This window comes from Saimiri boliviensis, chromosome 3 (genome assembly GCF_048565385.1).
Source record: "Saimiri boliviensis isolate mSaiBol1 chromosome 3, mSaiBol1.pri, whole genome shotgun sequence".
Classification (NCBI taxonomy): Eukaryota; Metazoa; Chordata; class Mammalia; order Primates; family Cebidae; genus Saimiri; species Saimiri boliviensis.
The window spans coordinates 133,624,146-133,638,659 of record NC_133451.1 but is presented as its reverse complement, the minus strand read 5'-3'; positions in this window follow the sequence as shown (position 1 = coordinate 133,638,659).

Here is a 14,514-nt window from a genome sequence, read left to right as displayed (position 1 = left end):
AGTGTTCAGCAGATATGTTTGTGTGTTTTTCCTAGAAGAAGTGAATGTGAGAGCCACTCTAGGTTCCTGAGTCCTGTAGGCAGATATCCTTGGAGTAAGAAAATTAAGAAATGGTGGTCTAAGTTGGAACATTTAGACATAATTAACTAGTTCTACTGCAATCTGAGATCATCTTAGAATTAGGCTCTGGTACTCATTTTGAATTCAAGAATTCTCAAATTTCTTGTTTTCAGTAGTAAAAAAAAAATTACACTATGATACAAAAGTTTACATCATCTAAAGGGACAATATGGTAGCCACTGAATATTGTCTCTAAGACACAAATCATCATCTGCAAAAGTACTGAATTAATGACTTAAAACCATCTTGATTGAGGCCTGAAAACCCACTTAAAATATTATGGAGCTTAAATACAGTCAAAACCATTTATGTCTACAGCTGCACTACAATTATGTTTAAGGCATTCCTTGTAATGGAGACAGCAACCCATCAGCAGAGGAGAATGTTCAGAGAAACTATCTAATTGTGCCAGCAAAAACATCTGTTCAACTCACAAATTTATGTGAGATAATTCAGCTGCATGGAATTAAAGGAAGTTTTCATTACTGTAGCCTATCAAATTGTAAAATGAATTATATCATGACATACAGATAGGTCTTACTGAAGTAAGCATGGAGACTTTTTTTTAACTCAAAATTGTATTTCAATGTATCATTGAAGTCTTACAATAATTAGAAGATAGTTCATAAACATCTTGGTGGGTTTACCTTTAAACTGAACACTGTTTTAGTTTTAACAATAGGTTTAACAATAGCAAAAGATGGGATACCTTAGAAGTGTTGGTAAAAGAAAGATTTTTGACCAAGTGTACACTCAGTCCTCTGTACTCTCTGATACAGACAAAAGAAAGTGAATGCACTGCAGTATCACAGTTTGGATTTTTTCTATTATAGACATCCAAATTAAGAGTTAAGCTCATTTTATTGCCTGTGGTTAAAGATACATTTGGCAAGAGATGTCTCTGTTGTACAATGAAACTAAGACAAATGAATATTTAAAATCTTATAACAAATTATTCATTTAAAACTCTTTTTTTCTCCAATAGAAGTAGAGCCTTCCGATGGGTAAGCCATGTATCTCTATCCTTGATATGGACTAAGGAAATAACTTGATCTTCAATCTAGATGGTTGATATTCTAATTTAGGTGCTTGAAACAATTATGATGGCCCGTTTCATTTTAATACTGTTGGGTTCCTGCTGTCAAATCACAATTATTCATTTTCCATGTTTATGTTATCAAATCATCTTACCATTTATCAAATATCTTTTTTCTTTTTAAATAATGGAGAAAACTTAGGAGTTCAGAGAATCATAACAGACCACATTCCTGGTGAAAACCACTGGCATACTGTCTCCAAAAGTGTTGAATACTTACCCTAAAATGAGGCTTTGAAGGGGCAGGCATAATGTGAAATCTGAATTTTATTCAGCAGCCATGGGTTGTAGATCATAACTTTTTATTAAGGTGAATCTAATATCATTTTAATGAAATTATTGTATATATGTTTAGAACATTATGATAGAAGTATAAAAAACACAAAAGAAATCAAAGGTAACTCCAGAGTTGTGACTTTTGAAAATTAGTCTTGCCCCAAATGCAGAAGGAAAGTCTGGATTTGTATCCTAAATATGCTGGGTGTCCCTCTGAAAAACCCTTGACTGTGTCTAACCCAGACGTTTCCCTAGAAACTGATGAGGAGACACAAAAGCAAAGTGGATGTACATTGCACGCTGAATGGTGTGGGGGCCAGGGTGGCATTTTAGAATCAGAAATGTTGATGAAAAAGAGTGGCTGTCAGATGAAAAAAACAAGAATGAAGTTGATAATGAAATTTAAAAAAAATCAAGAGATGAGAGAGAAAGAAAGGCAAAGAGAAAGATAAAGAGAAAGAATGGAGGGTGGAGAGAAGAGAGAATGTAAATGAGCATTCCTATGGTTTCTGACAATATTCTGTGTCTTGGTTTCAGCCCAACTTGGTTTTAGTTAACTTGGCTTAGTTAACATTCATGCAGCATAGCTTGCACTTAAGAACTAGGAGTCTGAAAGATACCTTAAGACACCAAGAATCATGATATAATAATCCTCTAAATATATTGTCAAGGGTTTTATACTCAAGGCTTTATTCGAGTGTTTGCTTGCTTATTTCTTGTTCTATTTTAAAATAATTTGAATAGGATTGGATTACCAAGTATATGTAAATTAAGCCAACACTCAATCAGCTATTAGCATGTGTAATAATTGGGCTGAAGACTAAACATAAAAGCATACACAGATGGCAATTTATGATCTAGTTGGGGATCTAGGATATGTACATCAGATATTGTCCACTGTAGGGAGCAACTGGCAAATGAATTGTATAAATAACGAGGTTGGAAAAGGAAGACGTCATTTTCAGTATGCTTTTGTCCTTGAATTCCAAGAGATAGCAGTAAATTCTCTAAGAAGTTTCCTTTTCTTGCAGAAGTTTTAGGGAGTTTGTAGACATAGAATTTCCAAATAAGACAGTCTGATTTATTTATGCTTATGCTAATGTTCACACTTTCTTTAATAGACGATTCTATTATTCTGTATATTTTGATCATGGTTTACTTAACATTCATGCAGAGTAGCTTACACTGAAGAAGGAAGAGTTTGAAAGATACCTTAAGACACCAAGAATCAGGATATAATAATCCTCTGTCTATATTGTCAAGAGTTTTATACTCAAGACTTTATTAGAGTGTTTGCTTGCTTATTTCTTGTTCTATTTTAAAAGAATTTGAATAAGGTTGGATTACTACGTATATCTAAATTAAGCCAACACTCCACTCAATCAGCTGTTAGCATGTGTAAGCATTGGGCTCAACATTAAGCATACAAAAACACACACAGAAGGCAATTTATGACCTAGTTTGGGATCTAGGATACATACCTCAGACATCTGTCCATTGCAGGGAGCAATTGGCAAATGAATTGTATAAATGACAAGGTTTGAAAGGAAGATGTCATTTTCAGTACCCATGCTCAAGAAAACTTTTATTTGTTAAAAGCAATATCATGCATTAAATGCTATTGAGCATTATCCATAGCCAGGACAGGTTTTGACACTAGGAATACCAAAATTAAATAATGCATTGTTATTCAGAGCCAAAAAAAAAATCATAGAAATAAACAAATATAATGCAGTGTGCTAAATAGTATTAAGGTGTTAATATCACACTTTAGGAGTTCAAAGAGAAAGTTTCTACTGGTCCAGAGAGGTAAGGAATGGTCTTGAAGCAGAGTTGTATATTTTCTGGATTACATAGAAGTAGTAAGAGTACTTCAGGAAAAATAGGCATAAAAAATAGATGGTTCTCAGCAAAAGAAGGATTTGTGTGCCTGTGTTTTTGAGTAGTCTGAATAGGGTGGGACAAGGTGTTTTAAAATGAACGTTTTATTATTATTCCGGTATGGTGAAGCCAACAGATCAAGACTTGGCTGTCACTGAAAAGAGACTTTGTCACTTACACAAGAGGAAGGGGCACTTTGTGCCGCACATTGCAACTCGGAATCACCAGCATGAGTGAGGAGGCAGAAGGAGTTGGGGTTTGGGGGGATGTGAGCATCAGCCTTTATCTTATTTTTTTCTTTTGTTGTAAGGAATGGGCAAGGCAGGTGCTATGGTTTGAATGTGTGCCCCAGAAAGCATCTGTTGGGAACTTAATCCTCAATCCAACAGTGTTGTGAGGTGGGATCAAATGCCAGGTGTGTAGGTCACGAGAGCTGTACCCTCATGAACGGATTAATGCCAATTTTAAATGGCTTGAGGCTGCAAGTTCGGTCTCTCTCTTTCTTTTGCTCTTTGTTGCTCCTCCACTTCCACCATGAGACAATGGGCTGCAAGGGCCTTTGCTGTATCCCGGTGCCACGCTATTGGACATCCCAGCCTCCAGAATTGTGAGCCAAATAAATGCCTGTTTCTTTTCTTGTTTAAGTTACCTAGTCTCAGGTATTCTTTGTAGCAGCACAAAACAGACGAAGACAACAGGATAAGCAGGCTTAGTAGGTTTACAAATGGTTAGTGTAAATAATTTGTGAGCTCTGAGACTTAGGGGCTAACCCTAGTTGTCTGATGTCTGGTTCTGAGATGATTTGGGAAATAGTGACCCAGGAGTTTAAGAACTGGGCCTAACCTCAGATGGAGGAGGCGAAGTGGCAGCATGCTGAATCTAGCCAAGGAGCTGGGGGAATCTGCTGGGTTGCCCTAGAAACGCTGCCAGTTCTTTTCTTCTGCATAATGCATGTTTCCTGGAACTGGTTAATCCCTCTCTGCTCTTCCTCTGCTGATACTACAAGTTCTGTTAACTAAAGCAGGAAGTAAGAGGATCAAGCTCTCTCCTATGGTCAGCTCTGATATGTCCCCTCATCCCTTAATCTCCTTAAAATGCACTCATATACTTAAGATAAAATATGCAGGTTAAATATCCTATGTGATTCCAGCTCCATATGGAAAGTGCAAAACTGGTATAGCTTTCTCCTTTAATATATAAATGCCATCCAAGTAGATTTCAGGACAGGGGTTTGGAGATCTGTTTGTTTTGAAGCTAACAAATAGTTAAAGAGCACTTTCAGGAATTTTTGCTTAAAGGCAAATTTACTTCAGGTTTAATAAAGCATATTAATTGGCTATCAAGCAGAAGATGAAGAGTGTGTATTTCCATCAAATACTCATGAACCCCTTGTTACATTGTGAGCCTTGATGCATGCTTTCCTTAAGAACGTCTTTCAACACAGCGCCTTTAATCACCTCACAGTTATTGTCACCTTGCAGGTGTACTTACTATCTCTCTTTTGCATCTAGAAAACCTAAGACTCATGGGTTTCTTTCCTGGAGCTGCGATAATTTTTCATCTGTAAAAATAGCTAGTATTTACTGATACTTTATATTCTTTCCGTTTAAAGAAACCAGGAATTACAGGGGTTTGTCTATCACTTTTAAATCCAAAATTTGTGGTTCTTATTTTCAATTTTCAGGTAGTGTCATCATTCTGATTCTGAGGTGATTGTTAAAAATGTATATGAAAAGGGCTTCTAAATTTTGAAAAAGCATGTATTTAATCCTACTGAATGTAACCTATTTTTAAATGCATTTTATATCCAAATATATTGGAAAACAATTGATTTAAATACCAAAGAAATGTTTTATCAATTATTATAGCACATTTACCATGTTTATTTAAATATTACTTCCTCATCTATTTTGAGAATATACATAAAAATATTTTTTATGTTTTCCTGTATATAGTATATTTCCCACCCACCCAAGCTCTGAAAGAGCATCTGCAGCTGTCGGAAGAAGATGTTAAGGATGGACCACAAGAATGAGAAAATTTTGATGGAGTTTAGCAGCTGAATAGAAGGCACATTCTTAAGGGAACTTTTTCCTAATGCTTCTGCAACCAGTTGCTTTCCTTAGACTTCAGCTGGTGAATATGAAAATGAGTGCTACTGCTAACATCTTACTTTGATTCTTCTCTCCATCTTTCTTCATTTCTTCCCTCTCAAAAGATGGTACATTCGGTGTGCTGCAAACTCAGTGCCACTCAGCTAATTCAGTCAAAGGCTGCCATGGTGTCAGCTGTGCTGGTGGACACTAATCCCATAACGTGGGTCTGTGGCACACGTATCTTCTTGTGCGACTAACCTGACACTGAAACATCAAGTTATAGCCTAAATATTAATATATGATAGAAATATAAAAACAGTAAAGAATTATGAAATTCACTATAGTCCATAGTAATTGCCTGATTGTCTAGATAAAAGCAATTACCAATATTGAGTCAAAAAAGGTAGCATTATTTTAGAAGTTATGGCTATCTATCCTAAAAATTTATAAGAATCTAATGAAAACCATTGAGGTCAATAAGAGGGCTCACTAATAGAAGATCAACATAAAAAATGACTTTTTCCTATACCTGTACTGACCAGATAAGCAGCATGGAGACAGTCTCTATTTCACTTAGAAATTAGCTTGCGATGTCACCTTTACACACATGCACAAAAATTCTAAGTGACTACATGGGCAAATAACATATAAAACAAAAAGAATCAGAAGAAAATATGGAGAAATACTTTATTAAAATTACAGTAAGAATGTTTTCTAGCATATTTGTTGCCAGGGAAAGAACATGGTGAGACATTGACAATATTTCCTGAAGGAAGATTTTGGTTTTTTTTTTTTTTCAGTTCTTTTTCTGCTGCAACTTCAAGCTTGATGCTTGAAGGGTGAGTCAAAAAGAACAACAAAAAAGATTAGCCCGAAGGCTCAGCCGCAGAAAGTGAGTGGCATCTAGAATAGTATCTTTCACTACTTGTCTCACATGCAAACACAGCAACATTTTGCCAACAGTAAGACATAAGTGGTAGGTTTTATCAAGAGAAAGTTCCGTTTGTGTATTTTCTTGGCGAAATTTATATACCAGTAGATACCAGAAGAGTAAATCTATTTTTAAAGTTTCGGTTTGCTTTTTGACAACTTCAAATACATTTCAGCAACACAGATTTGACCACTTGAAATTCCAGTCTGCAAAGAGCCATTAAGATTTCAGTAATTTGACTTCCTTAGGTAACGAATACCTGTTGTTTCTGATCAAAATTGGGAACAGGTGAGCTTTCAAATTCCTTGTATAATTTTGGAGTTATTTGTTTCTTTTGCTATGAGGAATTATTGGTCACTAGTCATCCCAAATACAACCTCCTACTTCAAATATAACCTCAAACTATAATGAAATCCTTTTACCTCAAGGTGGAGCTGTTATATTTTCAGAAGGAAAAAGGACTTGCAACACTTGGGCCTTGTAGAATTTTGTTATAGTCCTGAACAAATGCTACTTTTAATAAGAAATTACAGAAAAAAAATAACCATTCCTTCTCTTCTCTCTCTTTTTCTAGAAGACAGTAATTATTGTTGAGGTTACAAAAGAACACATACTCACAGGATCATTGCGTGTGACGCCGTTGTCTGTTCCCTCTGGCACAGGCTCTTTTGAACATATTTGGCATGGAGTTTCCTTTGTGCAGCTGTATACAAACTATGCCAAACACCAATAGAAAGGCATCAAGGCCAGACATGGTGCCTCATGCCTGTAATCTCAGCACATTGGAGGCTGAGTGGGCAGATCATGAGGTCAGGAGTTCGAGACCATCCTGGCTAATACAGTGAAACCTCGTGTCTACTAAAAATACAAAAAATTAGCCAGGCATTTTGGTGGGCGCCTGTAGTCCCAGCTGTTCAGCACGCTGAGGCATGAGAATCACTCGAACCCAGAGATGAAGACTGCAGTGAGCCAGGATCACTCTCTTGCATTCCAACCTGGGCAAAAGAGCCAGACTCTGTCAAAAAAAAAAAAAAAAAAAAAAAAAAAAAAAAAAAAAAAAGAAAGGCATCAAAACCATAATTTGCCTTTATCAGAGCTTCTAAAAACATGACACGTTATGAACAGGGTTTTGTTTGTATGTTCTCTGTTGGCCTAATTGGGGATATTTTAGACAATTATGGCAGATTTCCAAGTAAGTATCATCCTGGATATATTCAAATCTAATAGAGTTTTATGTCTTTTTTAAAAAACTTACCAGAGCCAGTTGTATCAGTAAATACCAGCAGTATCTGAGGGAAAGTTCAGCCAAATGAAGTAAGAGCAAAATAAAGCTTAATTTATCCAGCTCTTTAATAAAACAGGTAATTCTGAGAACAAAGAAAGTCTTTAAAAGGCTTATTTATATTCTTGTTATATTTATTTTGAACTACTGAAAAAAATGTAACTTCTACTCAAAAGGTCTAAATACCACACAAAATGTTTCTTTGCCACAATATTTTGCAGCTGTTTTTAGAGGATGGAAAAATCTCACTGAGGGACTTTCAGGTGCTTGGACTGTAGAGAAGATTCCCTTTTTAAATGAGGACTTCATAGGTTTCTTCCTTCCCTCAGTATTTTTTTGATTGACAGGGAAAAAAATCGTAACCTACAGGATTTTGCAAAACGTAAAGAGCCGCATATAGAGTCACTATCAAAGTGCGGTAGAAATTATGCATTCTATGGTATGGATGGTGACAGCCAGAAATACAACAATTAATATGCCTAAGATATTGTCATGAAATGCTATAAAATTATGAAAAAATAATAAAAAAATAAAAAGTGTGATTTGTTGAAGACAGTGACTATCATTTATTTATTTATTTATATATTTATTTATTGAGATAGAGTCTCATTCTGTCACCCAGGCTGCTGTACAGTGGCTCAGTGAAGCCTCCACCTCCGGTGTTCAAGTGATCCTCCTGCCTCAGCCTCCCAAGTAGCTGGAAGTACAAGCGTATACCACCACATCCAACTAACTTTTTGTATTTTTAGTAGAGACAAGGTTTCACCATGTTGGCCAGGCTGGTCTTGAACTACTGATGTCTGGTGTTTCACCCACCTCGGCCTCCCAAAGTGCTGGGATTAGAGGCACGAGCCACCATGTTCAGCTGAGAGTGTGTTATTAAAAACAAGAAATCTTAGGTACTTTGTGATACATCATAAATTTATAATACAAACACATAATGTTCATGTTTTTGAAAAATAGGTAGATATTAAAACATGGTTTCATAACCCTCTGATGTCAGAGCTTCCCAATATGTCCTGGTGGGGGCAGAGTGAAATAAAGGAGGAAAAGAGCTTCTCATTTTCTCTCGCCTGCCTGAGAGTCTTTTCCAGAAATTTCCAAATAAAACATGTTTACTCCAAAATTGAGTCCAAATGTTAACTTGATATATTTATCCTTATAGGCACTATACTTTGTTCTATTTTGACTATTGAGTGATTTTTAAATTGACTTGGATTTCAATTCCTATTTTGCTAATGAGATTATTCTATTTTGAGTAGTGTTGAATTACCTTCACAAGAACAAAATATCTGAATCAAACTGTAATAAAGGCCAAAATATTGCACTGCTACTGACTTCAAGATTGCTGAATCACTTGTAACAATGCCTGTGATATTTTTATCATGAAGTTCGTGAACAAATCCCAACAATCCCCTGCCAAAGTCTCAAGAGAGCTTTAGTTTCAAAAACGGTAAGAGATCTATCATTAGATGCCACAGAACATGAAATCTCACCCAAATGCAATGAATGTATTGCTTAAAAGAATATTTTGCCACTCGGCTTTCTGCAACAGAATAGATACACTTTTAAATTCTGAAAAAGTTAAGAAGACTTTGCCATTCCATACCAAATCATTCTGAGATTGTGCCTTTGTAGTCTTTGCTATATTCTGTAGCACTACCATGAAACAGGACTTTCTAAAATACCAAAATGTTTCTATCATCTCACATAATGAAGCCACTAGCTATCTGTGACTATCGATCCCTGGACTGTGGCTAGTGTGCCTGAGGAACACATTTTAAAATTAAACTTAATTTTGATTTTTAACTTAAATTTTATTTATTTATTTATTTATTTATTTATTTATTTATTTAAAGATGAATTCTCACTCTTGTCGCCCAGGCTGGAGTGCAGCGGAGCGATCTCAACTCACTACAACCTCCGCCTTTCAGGTTCAAGCACGTCTCTTGCCTTAGTCTCCCAAGTAGCTGGGATTACAGGCACCCGCCACCATACCTGATTAGTTTTTGTAGTTTTAGTAGAGGTGGTATTTCAAACATGCTGGTTAGGCTGGTCTTAAAGTCCTGACCTCAGGTGATCCCCCCCACCCCCCGCCTCGAACTTCCAAATGCTGGCATTACAGATGTGAGTCACTGCATCTCCTCTTTAACTTAAATTTAAAAGGCCAAATGTGACTGGTTCCTATCCCACCGGATGGTACAATTCTAGGCACACCATTATCAGATTACTTGAATACTCATTCTCCCCAACTCTACTCTTCTCCCTGCTCAACACCAACATATGCTAAAAAGATTTCTTTTTTGGGATATTATACTTTAGATCTTGTTGTTTAAATAAATCACATTTTCAGGAATACAACCTGAGCATTATTCAAATAAATTTTATATTTTGAAGTGACAGTTCTAAGAAAATACTGTTAGTAAGTACTCTTTCTTCTGTATAGCAAATTCCTCACTAATCCCAGATTTAAAAGCTGATTTATTTCAAAAGAAAATGAGTAGGATTTTTTTTTTTTTTTTTCACTTTGCAGATGTAAAGACTCATCCAAATCCCCAGTCAATGGGTTTCTATTTTAAATGACTTCTGGTTGAATTACTTATCCTTTTAACTATCCACAGGTGCCCATGAAATAACCTTTTAACCTATAACTAAACTAAACATGCGTCATCTAGACATTCCTGAGAGCAGTAACTTTTTCTAGGGCATTTCTCCTCAGGAGTTCTAATGCAGGTAGGGGCTATTTCACTGTCAGTCAGAGTGATACTAGATATGAACACATTCCAGAAGAGTAGTGATTATGGCTGATGGAAGTAGACACTTTTGAATTATTCTCACTTGTCAAATCAATTAAGAAAATTCCGAAATCTTACTGCTTAGCCATTTTAACTCAGATAAAATTGAAAAAGCTAAAACTAAAGTTTTTTTTTGTTGTTGTTGTTTTGATTTTTCCTTTTTGCTTTTTGTTTTATTATGCACAGGACACAGTCTAGTCAGAGACTGATGGACACAATCCATGAAGGCATAGGAAAAGTGGAGACAAGGAAGAGTGGGTAGCGCTTCTAAAGCTGAACTAGACTGGATTTAACCTTCCCGACCTCAAGATCCCAAGTAAGAATGTTTGATGATGTGCTTTCAAATGCTAATGATTTAAAACAAAAAAGGAGAGGGAAGCTTTATGATCTAAAGATAGGAAAATCTTTTGAAATTTAATCTAGCTTTGTTAACATCACAAATTCCAAATGAGTTTGCATCCATGAGATTTAGTGTATTTTAGTGCACTATTACTTGTTTTTTCTAGTTTTCCCCAAAGCTCCTTTCTGAAACTGTTCCATGCCATGTGTTCAGTGATGTGTAAAATGCATGAGTAGCTGGCAGCCCTTCAGTGCCTTAGCCTCTGGAACTTGGTCATTATTTTAAAAGTGACACGATCCTTCTGAATCTCAGCAACCACAACAGAAAGGGATGAGGCAAAGTGAAGGCTAAATGAAGCCCTGTGATAGATTTTGCTTTTGCTGCATCTGCTGAGGTTAGAGATGTTTCCAGGTAGAAATCTAAACAGTACACCATTCTCCAAACAGCCAATAGAAACATCTCTGGAGAAGGAGAAGAATGAGCTCTGGGCAATGCTGAGTTTTACAAAGTATGGAGCTAGAAAGCTCAAAGAATTACTTGCCAGGTAACTATTGGCAGGATAGTCCCCAAAGCGAATATGTCAAATACTCATTAAATTTGAAAAAGTTTTTAAAAAAAAAAAAAACTCTAAAGAATTCTTATGTTCTGGGGTTGAGTAAAAAGTGGGTGAAATTTCCATATACCTTTTTAAGATCCTCTCTAAATACATATCTCAAGTAATTTCTTAGTTTAGAAACAATCGTGTAGTATGTGTAATGATTGGATGAAAAAAATGTGATGCCTTGGTATATTTAGAGCATATACCTAGAAAATTGCAGGCATTTTTTTTTGTCTTCCGATTTTTTTTTAATTGTACTTTAAGTTCTGGGGTACCTGTGCAGATCTCGCAGGATTGTTACATAGGTACACACATACCACGGTGGTTTGCTGTCTAAAATCATCTCTAATTCCTACACTGGTTGATTAGTGTTAAAAAAAAAAATGTGAAGGCTTTGATTTAGAGTTGAATCTACTAACACCTTTCTTCTGAGTCACTGTTACTAGTTAGCCAATAATTTGCCAATTGATCTAAGCTAACTGGCTTGCCAGACTCATTTTAAAAATAAAGATTCTGTATATTTAAATAGTAATAATGATAATATAGTATTTATTATATTTTCTAGCATATATTGAGTGCTGTTCCAAATATTATATATGTACATATATAACTCATTTATCATTGAACTGACTCATGTATCATTGAAATGACACTGAAGTACATATAACGACATTAGCTGCATTTTACAAATAGGAAGCTGAAGCACAGAGAATTTAAGTTGCTTATTTCTGGCCTCAGAGCTAGTAAGTGACAGCAGCAGAAGCCAAATTCAGACAGTCAGCCAAAATCTGAGTTTTGATGCTGGTTCTTCAATTGACAGTCTTTAAAGTAGAACTTTTCAAACCATTCTGTGCGTATCAATTGCATTTTAAGATGCAGATTCTAATCAAGTAGATCTGGCACAGGATTTCAGAATCTATAATTCCAATTTTTTAGTTTTCAAAAATAATTGCCTATATTGAAAATGTACACTTGATTTGATATAGGTGAAATAATAAGCACAATCAAGTTAATTAAGATATTCATTGCTTTACATATTTACCATGTTTTTGATGTAGTGAGCACACTTAGAATCTACTATCTCAGCAAATGACAAGTATACAAAGTGTTTCGTTATCTATAGAGAGATGATTATAGATGTTATCTATACAGAGATGATTATTCTAAAAGTCTTATAGGAACTTTAGTATTAGCTTTTTCAAAAAGGTATACATTCAATCAGATCTCCAGGTTTATTCATCTTGCACAATGGAAAGTTGATACTTCTTTCCCAGTTGATGTCAACGCTGCCATTCAGGGACTTAAACTTTGAAGAGCAATTCAGACTAACAAAAATAATAAAACTAATACAAACTTGAAATGTGTATGGCTGGGGTGTTTTAGATCCCAAAGGGCTTTCAATCTATATTCCATTTATATTTTAAAGCAGAGTTCCTCAAGACTTTTCTCTAAAGTGCCAGACAGTAAATATTCAGGTTTGCAAGACATACAATCTTGGTAATAATTGGAAGTAGCTATATTCCAATGAAACTTTACGTATAAAGATAGGCAGTGGCTGGATTTGGTCCACTTGCTATAGTTTGCCAATACCAGTTATAAAACACATAAGAGAAAGCTTATTTAAAAGTGCATTTTGAATATAGTGTCCTCAAATTACCAAAAATGTCAAATTATTTGTCAGAGACCATAGCATCAATTTATGACTAATTCTTCAGAACCAGTTCAAGTCCTACTTTTTCTGTCTTATTTGATTAATTAGCACTTAATCTAAAAAACGTGCTAGCTTCATATATACTTCCTACAGGAATCAAAATTAATACGTACCTTAAAATACAGTAGATATAAGTTTAAAAATAAAAACAATACTGGGTGCAGAGGCTCACACCTTTCCTGAGTTTGTTTATTAGTTCTAATGATTTTGTTCACAGAATCTTTAGGTTTTTCTAAAAATAAGATTGTATAATCTGCAAACAAGAATAATTTTACATGTTTCATTCCAATCTGGATGCCTTTTATTTCTTTCTTTTATCTAACTGCTCTGGCTAGGACTTCCTGTACTATGTTACATAAAAGTGGTGAAAGTGGGCATCCTTATCTTGTTCCAGATCTTAGAGAAAAGGCTTTCAGCCAGGCACACTGGCTCATGCCTCTAATCCCAGCACTTTGGGAGGCCAAGGTGGTTAGATCACCTGAGGTCAGGAGTTTGAGACCAGCCTGGCCAACATGGTGAAACCCCATCCCTACTAAAAATACAAACTGTGGTGGTGCATGCCTGTCATCCCACCTACTTGAGAGGCTGGGGCAGGCGAATCACTTGAACCCAGTAGGCCGAGACTGCAGAGAGCCGAGATTGTGCCACTGTACTCTAGCATGGGTAACAGAGCAAGACTCTGTCTCAAAAAAAAAAAAAAAAAAAAAAAAAAAAATTAAAGAAAAATGGTTTATATTTTCAGACCAATATTAAAAGAGAATATCTAAATCAAAAGACTGACAATTATAAATCTCCTGTTAAAAAGGGAGGGGCATAAGGAAACTTTTGGAGGTTACTTTGATAGTGGTAATGGTTTCATAGGTGTTTGCATACATCCAGACTTAAACAGTGCATGCAATGAATCAATTCATATATCCAAACTCATTTAAAATTAGTTATATTCATTATGGATATGCAGGTTTTTTGTATTATACCTCAAAACGAGGGCAAACAAAGGCCATATTATAAAGGAACAATAATGAAGACAACATGGTATTGGTGAAAGAATAGACTAATTGATCAACTAATTGCTAAATAACAGAATAGAGAGCTCAGATATAGACTGAAATAAATTCAGTCAACTGGTCTTTGACAAAGGAGCAAAGACAATATTATGAAATAGTTAGTCTTCTCAATAAATGGTGCTAGGACAACTGGACATCTATATACAAAACAATCTGCACACAAACCTTAATCCTTCAAAAAATTAACTCAAAGTAGTAGACATAAATGTAAAATGCAAAACTATACCTAGGTGGTGTTCAGTAAGATGACTTTCTAGATTAAACACCAAAGGCACTCTACATTGAAATAAACAATTTAAAAACTGAACTTCATTAAAAACTTCT